This window comes from Bos grunniens, chromosome 4, assembly GCF_055505025.1.
Source record: "Bos grunniens cultivar Pamir isolate PY7600 chromosome 4, Bosgru_T2T1.0, whole genome shotgun sequence".
NCBI lineage: Eukaryota > Metazoa > Chordata > Mammalia > Artiodactyla > Bovidae > Bos > Bos grunniens.
Window position 1 is genome coordinate 80,949,274 of NC_141168.1, and position 12,768 is coordinate 80,962,041.

Here is a 12,768-nt window from a genome sequence, read left to right on the forward strand (position 1 = left end):
ACAGTAAAACTCTACAAAAATTTATCAGATTCATCAATTTCTCTATATTAGCAATATATTATTATATTTTCCCTATTACCTCTTAAACTCTTTCATGAGCCTTCTAAGTAACCTCTTTTCTTCTATTCTTTTTCATTATTGTTGTTTGATGTTTAAACACTTTCTAATTTTATTTTCCTCCATTCCATTTGAAAAAATGCAAGCAGGTTTGCTTTATGACATACAAATCTGACAGGCATATGTAAAACACTTCAAGGATTCTCATTAGCCTTAAGATGAAGAACAAAATTCCTATTAGGGTTTTTAAGTTAATAAACTTCTTAGATAGTATTGTAACTCTCTAAAGTTAGTTCTCAATTCTTCAGCCATGCTTTATTTCTTAATTGCTCCAATCTCTTTTTTACTTCAGGTTATCACATGTTCCCAGTAATTCCTTCTGCCTAGAATTAATCTCATCCATCCCCAAGTTGCTCTTCATTTAATTAATCCTCACTTATTATTTAAGTTTTATCTTTAAAACCATTTCCTCTAGGAAAACTACCCTAATTATCCACAAAAATATCATTCATCAGCTTCATGCTCTTTTTTCATACTGCAGTTGGACTTCAGGATAGTCCTCTGAACTCCAGTGTCATATTTTCTACTTCCTGTTTGATACATTCCCTTGGGTAATCTTATAATTAACAACTCCAAAACTAAACTTTTCTCAGAACATGCTTCTCACAGTTTTCCCCACAAAGTAATTGGAAAGTCTGTGTGTTAAATGTTTTTCCAGTAGTTTTTCATGTAGTCATGTTCAGATGTGAGAGTTAGACCATAAAGAAGGCTGTAAAGCTGACTCATTGGAAAAGGTCTTCAATGCTGGGAGAGATTGAGGGGAGGAGGCGAAGGAGGAGACAGAGAGTGAGCTGGTTGGATGCATCTCTGACTCAGTGAGTTTGAGCAGATTCTGGGAGATGGTGAAGGACAGGGAAACATGGCGTGCTGCAGTCCATGAGATTGCAAAGAATCAGACGTGACTTAGCAACTGAACATCAACAACAAATGTGATAAATATCTTAGGATCATTCTTGAATCCTCTTTCCTTTCTACTGCGCATCAGTGGTGGTTGTATCTTTATATTTCCAGATCTCAGCAGTGTCTCACTGTTTCCACCATGCTCTCCTAGTCCAAGCCATTGTTCATCTGCAATGGATGACCCTAGCTGCTAGACCTATTCCCCTGCTTCTGCCCTTGCTTCTTTCAGTCTTTTTCTACCACAAGGAGAGGACATAGGTAAGGTTTGACTTTAGAGGCAGAAAATTGTAGAATTTTGTCTGTGAGATGAGAGAAGAGACCAAGTGATTGGTTGGTATAAGATTTAAAGAAAATAGGCAATAGTTCCAACAGTAATTGTGGTAAGTGTATGATTGGTATTGATGACCTAGTTGTGAATAATATTTGGAAAATTGTAACGAAAATGCTAATAGCAAGCCTCCAAACAGGGTAGGAAGAATTGTAAAAACAGGAAGAGTTATATTTGAAATAATGAGTTTGAAAAAAAGAAAAAATAAATAATAAGTTTAAGGGTTAATAGGAGTCCTGGTAAAGTCAGATAATAGGCATTTAGTAATGACCTATAGAACAAGAATAAGAAGTCTAAGAGGTGTTTGGATTTGTGATTTCACATGCAGAGCAATATCTGTTGCTGCATGGCCATTAGAGAAGTCTATGAAAAGAAAAGAATGGTCTTTAATCCCTACTAGGAACTGGTAAATAAATTTGAAAAAAAAAAAAAGACATGGTATTCCCTATGAAATAATTTTGTATTTAATAAGTGATGGGATAAATATGCATATAATTAAAATGTAATAAAACACAACCTGTAAAAGAACTAAAGAATACATTGCTCAGGATATAACCAGTTCATTAAACTGGTAAAAGGAAGCACAGTCTCAAGAAAAGGAAAACTTCTTTTATAGTAAGTCTCTTCAAAGCAGACTAATCAAGGGCAAAGAATTTTAATAGAATTAATAGGGAATCAACTTAAAGTTTTAAAAACTTAGATATTATTCAATGCTTGATAAAGTTAATCACAAAGAGTATGAACTATCTTATTTCTTTGCTATTCACAATGCAACATACAGATTCTGTGAAATAAATAGGAAGATCGTTTTGGTAATAGTTAAAATCCTCCTTTGATAGCGAGCATTATTCCAAGATACCTGAATTTTCAACTCAACAAATTAATTTTTGCATATATCTCTGAATAACTAAAACCAACTAAGTTAAATTTAAATATGAATTTATTAAAAATTAATCTGTCAGCATTAAGTTATATGTTGGATGGCTAATAATATTTTTTAATTGATTTATTATTTCTAGATGTAACAACACCATGCCTAAAATGGTTTGGTTTGGTAGCACTTCCTATAAAAGTACATGTGGTTAGATGGCAGTTTAGTTCAGTTCAGTCGCTCAGTCGTGTCCAACTCTTTGCAACCCCATGGACTGCAGCATGCCAGGCCTCCCTGTCCATCACCAACTCCCGGTGTTTACTCAAACTCATGTCCATTGAGTCGGTGATGCCATCCAACCAGCTCATCCTCTGTCATCCCCTTCTGCTCTCACCTTCAATGTTTCCCAGCATCAGGGTCTTTTTCAAATGAGTCAGCTCTTCGCATCAGGTGGCCAAAGTATTAGAGTTTCAACTTCAACATCAGTCCTTTCAATGAACATTCAGGACTGATTTCTTTTAGGAAGGGCTGGTTAGATCTCCTTGCAGTCCAAGGGACTCTCAAGAGTCTTCTCCAACACTGAAGTTCAAAAACATCAATTTTTCAGCACTCAGCTTTCTTTATACTCCAACGCTCACATCCATACATGACTACTGGATAAAGCATAACCTTGACTAGACAGACCTTTGTTGGCAAACTAATGTATCTGCTTTTTAATATGCTGTGTATGTTGGTCATAACTTTTCTTCCAAGGAGTGAGCATCTTTCAATTTCATGGCTGCAGTCACTGTCTACAGTGATTTTGGAGCCCCCAAAAATAAAGCCAGCCACTATTTCCACTGTTTCTCCATCTATTTGCCATGAAGAGATGGGACCAGATGCCATGATCTTCGTTTTCTGAATGTTGAGCTTTAAGCCAACATTTTCACTCTCCTCTTTCACTTTATTCAAGAGGCTCTTTAGTTCTTCTTCACTTTCTGCCACAAGGGTGGGGTCATCTGCATATCCAAGGTTATTGATATTTCTCCTGGCAATCTTGATTCCAGCTTGTGCTTCCTCCAGCCCAGCGTTTCTCATGATGTACTCTTCATATAAGTTAAATAAGCAGGATGACAATATACAGCCTTGATGTACTCCTTTCCCTATTTGGAACCAGTCTGTTGTTCCATGTCTGTTTCTAACTGTTGTTCCTGACCTGCATACAGATTTTTCAAGAGACAGGTCAGGTGGTCTGGTATTCCCATCTCTTTCAGTATTTTCCACAGTTTATTGTGATCCACACAGTCAAAGGCTTTGGCATAGTCAATAAAGCAGAAATAGATGTTTTTCTGGAACTGTCTTGCTTTTTCCATGATCCAGCAGATGTTGGCAATTTGATCTCTGGTTCCTCTGCCTTTTCTAAAACCCCTGGAACATCTGGAAGTTCACAGTTCATGTATTGCTGAAGCCTGGCTTGGAGAATTTTGAGCATTACTTTACTAGTGTGTGAAATGAGTGCAATTGTGCTATAGTTTGAGCATTCTTTGGCATTGCCTTTCTTTGGGATTGGAATGAAAACTGACCTTTTCCAGTCCTGTGGCCACTGCTGAGTTTTCCAAATTTGCTGACATATTGAGTGCAGCAGTTTCAAAGCATCATCTTTTAGGATTTGAAATAGCTCAACTGAAATTCCATCACCTCCACTAGCTTTGTTCATAGTGATGCTTCCTAGGCCCACTTGACTTCACCTTCCAGGATGTCTGGCTCTAGGTGAGTGATCACACCATCATGATTATCTGGGTCGTGAAGATCTTTTTTGTATAGTTCTTCTGTGTATTCTTGCCACCTCTTCTTAATATCTTCTGCTTCTGTTAGGTCCATACCATTACTGTCCTTTATTGAGCCCATCTTTGCATGAAATGTTCCCTTGATATCTCTAATTTTCTTGAAGCAATCTCTAGTCTTTCTCATTCTGTTGTTTCCCCCTATTCCTTTTCACTGATCGCTGAGGGAGGTTCTTACCTCTCCTTGCTATTCTTTGGAACTCTGCATTCAAATGGCTATATCTTTCCTTTCTCCGCAGACTGGGCCAAAAAGAAGGACCATTTATTCAAATGAGGTATTTGCCAACAAAGGTCTATCTAGTCAAAGCTATGGTTTTTCTAGTAGTCATGTATGGATATGAGAGTAGGACTGTAAAGAAAGCTGATCACTGAAGAATTGATGCTTTTGAACAGTGATATTGGAGAAGACTCTTGACAGTCCCTTGGACTGCAAGGAAATGCAACCAGTCCATCCTAAAGGAAATCAGTCCTGAATATTCACTGGAAAGGTCTGATGCTGAAGCTGAAGCTCAAATACTTTGTGCCTAGATTCATTAAAGTCAAATATTCCACATATGTGAAGCTTAATCCTTTTAGTCTTGCTTTTCTTTAATAGCATTTTTAAAAAACGTATATGATATTGAACCAACTAACTTATCTTAGGCCACTTGATGCAAAGAACTGACTCATTGTAAAAGACCCTGATGCTGGGAAAGATCGAAGGCAGGGGAAGGGGATGACAGAGGATGAGATGATTGGATGGCATCAGCGACTCATTGAGCAAAGTCATCACCGATGAGTTTGAGCAAGCTCTGGGAGTTGGTGATGGACAGGGAAGATTGGTGTGCTGCATTCCATAGGGTTGCAAAGAGCCAGACACGACTGAGTGCCTGAACTGAACTGATAGAAACTTAATTTTTTTATTTAAAAAATATAGACATTCGAAATACTATAATAAAGACAGTTGCTAACAAGACTGCTCTAGTAACAATTTATATTCAAGACAAAAAAACTTACCAATGGCCACTAGCAAAGCTTATTTTATTCTCTGCCATGTATTCTGCCAGCTTTCATCTGTACCAGCTGCTTTACAACATTGTCAAACACATGCTTCTAGAGTTGCGATATGTCTTCAAGCCACAGAGTAGTAGAACTGATAAGATATCTGCAAAACTTTAAATTTAGTAAATATATCTGATTTCTGGGCCTGACAGGGGAAAAAAAAAAAAAAACATACACACAGCTTTAAACTCATCAGTGAAAACAAAATTACTGATCACATATTTTTGATTGTATAATGAGTTTTTAATTACTTAAGATATTTTTGGAATCTTCCTGGAGTTAAAAGTAAATAATGTCTTATTGTAGTAAGACATTAAAAGAGAGGCATGAGGTGAATCATTTTTCATCATTTGTTTTGTCATGAATTGTTAAAAAAAAACATATGAAAATATTGTACATTCAATCTCTCATCCATGGGGGTGGTAAGGGTAATACAGATACTGCTCAGATAGTTGGTTCAGTATCATATACAGTTTTTAAAAATGCTATTAAAGAAAAACAAGCTAAAAGGATTAATCTTCACATATGTAGAATATTTGACTTTTATGAATCTAGGCCTTTTAAAAAATATTTCACCAGCATTTAAAATTTTCCATCCTGTGTTGGTCAAGTGGCTATGAAAATAATCTGTATGATGATATAAACTTTAAAGAGATTTAGAAAGTCAAAAATGTGGAATTAGATTCAAGTGAAATCTTTAAAGAAATCATATCTGATGTTTCAATTCTTTGGTTTCAACTGATATTTAAATACAAAACCTAACGTGGATCTGAGTTTTCTTTGACACTAAGTTCTCCAAGCCAGGCTTCAGCAATACATGAACCATGAACTTCCAGATGTTCCAGCAGGTTTTAGAAAAGGCAGAGGAACCAGAGATCAAATTGCCAACATCTGCTGGATCATCGAAAAAGCAAGAGAGTTCCAGAAAAACATCTATTTCTACTTTATTGACTATGCCAAAGCCTTGACTGTGTGGATCACAATAAACTGTGGAAAATACTGAAAGAGATGGGAATACCAGACCACCTGATCTGCCTCTTGAGAAATTTGTATGCAGGTCAGGAAGCAACAGTTAGAGCTGGACATGGAACAACAGACTGGTTCCAAATAGGGAAAGGAGTACTTCAAGGCTGTATAATGTCACCTTGCTTATTTAACTTATATGCAGTGTACATCATGAGAAATGCTGGGCTGGAAGAAGCACAAGCTGGAATCAAGATTGCCGGGAGAAGTATCAATAACCTCAGATATGCAGATGACACCATCCTTATGGCAGAAAGTGAAGAGGAACTAAAAAGCCTCTTGATGAAAGTAAAAGAGGAGACTGAAAAAGTTGGCTTCAAGCTCAACATTCAGAAAACGAAGATCATGGCATCTGGTCCCATCACTTCATGAGAAATAAATGGGGAAACAGTGGAAACTGTGTCAGACTTTATTTTTTGGGGGCTCCAAAATCACTGCAGATGGTGATTGCAGCCATGAAATAAAAAGATGCTTGCTCCTTGGAAGGAAAGTTATGACCCGCCTAGCCAGCATATTAAAAAGCAGAGACATTACTTTGTCAACAAAGGTCTGTCAGGTCAAGGTTATGGTTTTTCCAGTAGTCACGTATGGATGTGAGAGTTGGACTATAAAGAAAGCTGAGCACAGAAGAATTGGTACTTCTGAACTGTAGTGTTGGAGCAGACTCTTGAGAGTCCCTTGGTCTGCAAGGAGATCCAACCAGTCCATTCTAAAGGAGATCAGCCCTGGGTGTTCATTGGAAGGACTGATACTGAAGCTGAAACTCCAGTGCTTTGCCCACTTGATGGGAAGACCTGACTCATTGGAAAAGACCCTGATGCTGGGAAAGATTGAGGGCAGGAGGAGAAGGGGACAGGACGACAGAGAATGAGATGGTTGGATGGCATCACCGACTCAATGGACATAGGTTTGGGTGGACTCCAGGAGAGGGTGATGGTCAGGGAGGCCTGGCGTGGTGTGGTTCGTGGAGTAGGAAAGAGTCGGACAGGACTGAGAGACTGAACTGAACTGATAAACTAAGAAACTAATGGAAAGTCCAGATCACATTTATGGCTGTTATTTTGATGTAAATAATTATAATCTTGGGCTAAATTTTGACCCCACAGAAAGGTATGTATACTTTTATTAAAATCATATTGTCATGAAGGAGAAGGAAATAAAAAGTAATAGCAGTTGAGCTGTTTTTCAAATTAAATTTCTATGCTTTTAACTTCTTTTCCTATACAAGGGGAAGAAATGTTTTGTTTACATGCCATATCAACAAGGCTTAAACCAACCCAATGAGACAACAAAGTAAAATCATTCAGATTTGATCCAGTAAAAATAAGACTGAATAAAGTATTTCATGTTAATTTTGGAAAATATTACCACCAAACTGGATAGGTTCCTGAAATTCTGGGCCATTTTTCCTGTCTGGCACTGTGGTCAGAAATCTGTTCCAAGTGTAGCACTCAATCCCACTGGCCCACCAACTTTTTGAAAACCACACTTTCTAAATAGTTCTCATGAATGAGAGAAGAACCAGACATTCTATCAATATGTTGACCATCAGGACATCTTCGTGTTCTTATTTGTATCTACTTACAATCTTCAGTGTTGTTTAAACTTACTTCTGTCTCCTTGCATTTCTTACGCTTTTTTTCTCTGCAAAATTATTTAAATACTTTACACACAGGAAGTTAAATTCTAATCTGAATACATTTTGACAATGCATTTTTAAAATGTGGCCATACATTGCTATTTCACTGACTTAGTGTATATAGAAGCTCTTGGCTATTGTACTGACATTTATTTATAAATAGTATTGCCCTATATCCAACTATCTCATTATCCCTTTTATTTATTCTTTCAATAAAGGAGTACGTAGAATGGATTAATTAAATAAAATGTTTTAAAAACATGTCAGCAGCTAAATTTTCACTGGGAGTACAGTCAGTAAGCTATGGAATGGACCTTTATAGTAAAATGTATTAGCTTTGATTTATGCAATGTTTGAAATCAGAAATTTGTTTACTAGGCCACTGAACTTCATTTTCCTTTGTTCTAAACAGTTAAATAGTCCAACATTTGGGGAAGAGATGAGGGCCAATGATAAAAACATTTTAGAGCTGACAGTTGTATGCCATATGCCAGGATCCTTTTACAAATGGAATACTATTTAAATTCAAAATCAGTTTGAACACAATGTTGTTTTTTAAGCATATCCATTTAAATATTAACCTGTGATTATTGGGGGGAAAAGAAACTAACAGAATATTTTTGTCTTCTGCAGACTCCAGTCAAAACTGCATTTTTTTTTTTTTACCACATTTGCTGTCTTATTGGAGTACTGTTAGCAATTAAAGACAAAATATTAAAAATCACTTAGACTCCTTCTTCTACCTTTACTCCAGTGTCAAATAGTTCTCTGTTTTATTTCAATTTTATTTCTTAACATTTCACCATGCATCCTTAGTATATCAGTTTAGGGCCTCATAAATATTGCTTGTAGGATACAGCACTACCAGTAGAGTTTGAGAATGGTGTCCCTAGAGCTGTATAGGGCACAACCTAGTGGGCATATGAGGTGATCATAATTGCAAAAATAATTACTGGTACCTCCATACTATGCATGGAGAAGAGAATGGCAACCCACTCCAGTGTTCTTGCCTGGAGAACCCCATGGACAGAGGAGCCTGGCAGGCTATACAGTCCATGGGGTGGGGTCGCACAGAGTCTGACACAAATGATGTGACTAAGCAGCAGCAGCAGCCACTCTATGCAACTGTCCTCTAGCCCTCCGTTAGAGTTTTGGTTTTTTTTTTAAGTGAAAATTGTATTTATAACATCCGTAGTATCTTTCTTTTAGTGACTTCTTGTGTGCTCAATCACTCAGTTGTGTCCCACTGTTTGTGATCCCCTGGACTGTAGCCTGCCAGGCTACTCCTCCTCTGTCCATGGAATTTTCAAGTCAAATGGCAACGGGAACGGGTTGCCATTTCCTCCTCCAAGGGATCTTCCTGACCCAGGAATCAAACCTGCATCTCTTGCATCTCCTGTATTGGCAGGCAGATTCTTTACCACTGTGCCAGCTGAGAAGCCCAGTTACTTCTTATACAGAATGATTCTCATCACCACCTATGATTCCACCCATTTCCTCCATGAATGCAGTTTTTGCCATGGCCTTACCAAACTACTTTGAGTTCTCTAAATATGTTTATTGCCTCTATTAGGCCATGTTACCTGGTCTGAAATGTCAGTTGCACACTTGTCGTAGCAAAAAACACAATTCATCCTTCAACTTTATTCAGTCTCTGTCCTCATACAACTTTACTTTTCTGATTCCATACTAAATATAATCATCATTCTTTCTTCTATGCTTAATCTGGGGGCTTCCCATGTGGCATTAGTGGTTAAAAAAAAAAATTCACCTGCCAATGCAGGAGGTACCTGAGATGCAGTTTCAATCCTTGGGTTGGGAAGATCCCCGGGAGGAGGAAATGGCAACCCACTCCAGTAGTCTTTCCTGGAAAATTCCATGGACAGAAGAACCTGGCAGCTACAGTCCATAGGGTCACAAAGAGTCAGACACGACTGAAGCAACTTAGCACTCATGCACCTGCCTATTAAATCAATGACATATAAGTATTTATCTGTTGTATGAAAAGGTAAGAGATAAAGCCAACATACAAAATAATCTCTTTTAAAAATTGTAATTTTTTCAAGCCAGTTGATTATGCATTTCTTAAAATTTCAGTTGTTTGAAATCTAAATTAAATGTTGATTTTGTCACTGTTTAGTTTGCTATGGTGTGGTAGTTAAGCAGCACAAACTGGGTGGCTTAAACAACAGTTACGTATTGCCTCACAGTTCTGGAGGCTAGAAGTCCAAGGATCAAAGTGTCAGCAGAGTTGACTCCTTATGAGGACTGTGAGGAAAGAACCTACTCCCTGCCTCTCTGGTTCCTGCTGGTTTGCTGGCTATCTTTGGCATTCCTTGGCTTGTAGATGGGCTTGTAGAAGCATTACTCTTAACTCTGCCTTCATCTCCACATGACATTCTCCCTGTGTGAGTCTGTCTCCAAATTTCCCTTTTTTTATGAGGACTTGTTGTACTGGATTAGGGTCCATCCCAATGACCTAGACAGCATATTAAAGAGCAGAGACATTACCTTGCTAACAAAGGTCCGTTTAGTCAAAGCTATGGTTTTTCCAGTAGTCATGTATGGATGTGAGAGTTGGACCATAAAGAAAGCTGAGCACTGAAGAACTGATGCTTTGAACTGTGGTGTTGGAGAAGACTCTTGAGAGTCCCTTGGACTTCAAGGAGATCAAACCAGTCCATCCTAAAGGAAATCAGTCCTGAATATTCCTTGGAAGGACAGATGCTAAAGCTGAAGCTCCAATACTTTGGCCACCTGATGACAAAAGCTGACTCACTGGAAAAGACCCTGATACTGGGAAAGATTGAAGGCAGGAGGAGAAGGAGACAACAGAGGGTGAAATGGTTGGATGGCATCACCGACTCAATGGACATGACTTTGAGCAAGCTCTGGGAGTTAGTGATGTAATGGGGAACCTGGTGTGCTGCAGTCCATGAGGCTGCAAAAAGTTGGACATGACTGAGTGACTGAACTGAACTGAACAATGACCTTATTTTAGCTGAATCCCCTCTATAAAAACACTGTTGCCAACTAAGACCACATTTTGAGATACTTGGGCTTAGCTCTTCAACATACAAATTTTGGGGACACATTCAAATCAGAATTAAGCCATCATATGGAAAAACTAGAATATGTGGTGTGGAAAACTATATGCCACAAAAAATAAAAGGACTTAAGGCAATTTATGAACATCAATGTAAAGGCAGAGTACCTGTTTGGCAGAGGCTAGGTGTATAAGGTATCTCCAATGATAGAAAACTGTAAGTAGGATATTTCTCCTGCATGTTGCAAAAACAATAGATGTTTCTTTGTAAAAAATGTTTTATTGATTCTGTAATAGTTACAATTACATGTAAGTAAAACATGAGAAAAATTAATGGGCAAAAGGAAATGAAAGGATAGTCAAATTGACTGACTGACTGACATGGTACATATCTGGTTTTTAGAAGTTTCATTTTTCTCTTAAATTGATTTGCATTTGATAAAAATTAAAACATACTTAACCTATATTTTTAGGCTAACCATATTTTTATTTTCTATTAAAAAGAAATTACCATTAGAAATATGTAAGTTAAACACTTCATAGCTTATTTTTCTGTTATCTCACCATCCGCTTTTCTTTTTCACCCAGTAAACTACTTTTTCAAAAAATAATCTCTCTTGGTTACATTAATAAATTGGAAATAGAATATTTTCCTTGTTATTTCCACAAAAGTACAGTCAGTAAGTTCAATCGCTCAGTTGTGTCTGACACTTTGGACCCCGTGGACTGCAGCATGCCAGGCTTCCCTGACCACCACAATTCCCAGAGCTTCCTCGAACTCATATCCATCGAGTTTATGATGCGATCCAACCATTTCATCCTCTGTTATCCCCTTCTCTTCCTGCCTTCAATCTTTCCCAACATCAGGGTCTTTTCTGATGAGTCAGTTCTTCACATCAGGTAGCCAAATATTGGAGTTTCAGCTTCAACATCAGTCCTTCCAATGAATACTCAGGACTGATTTCCTTTAGGATTGACTGGTTGGATCTTCTTGCAGTCCAGGAGATCTCAAGAGTCTGCTCCAACACCACAGTTCAAAAGCATCAATTTTTTGGCATTCAGCTTTCTTTATAGTCCAACTCTCACATGCATACATGATACTGGGAAAACCATAGCTTTGACTAGATGGACCTTTGTTGGTAAGGTAATGTCTCTGCTTTTTAATGCGCTAAGATAATCATAACTTTCCTTCCAAGGAGCAAGTGTCTTTTAATTTCATGGCTGCAGTCACCATCTGCAGTGATTTTGGAGCCCTAAAAATTAAAGTCTCTCAGTTTCCATTGTTTCCCCATTTATTGGCCATGAAGTGATGGGACCAGATGCCATGATCTTCGTTTTCTGAATGTTGAGCTTTAAGCCAATTTTTTCACTCTCCTCTACACTTTCATCATGAGGCTCTATAGTTCTTTGCTTTCTGCCTTAAGGGTGTTGTCATCTACATATCTGAGGTTATTGATATTTCTCCTGGCAATTTTGATTCCAGCTTATGCTTCATCCAGCCCAACATTTCACATGATATACTCTGCATATAAGTTAAATAAGCAAGGTGCCAATATACAGCTTTGATGTACTTTTATATAATTTGACAGCCAACTCATATTCTTTTGAAAAGAAGATGAAACATAATACATTTCAAAACATTCAAAACATATATCAAAATATAAATTCTTATCCCTCAAAGTACATCTATTTTGTTCTGTATTTATTTTGGTATATTGAAAAGAGAGCTTAAGAATTAGTGGGAAAGCTATATTATCAGCAAACATTTAATCCAACCAGTTTATTAATAAGGATTAATCAAGCAATCATTGCATGTATAAGACAGCATATGAAACAGAAGACATGATTCTTGCCTTGAAGATCTTAGCATATACTTGAAGAGACATAAGGAATACGTTTAGAATGTGAGGCAGACTCTAATCTACATCTGCAAAATGTGTTTAGTGCCAACATAGAGCAATAGTAGAATGTTACACTAAA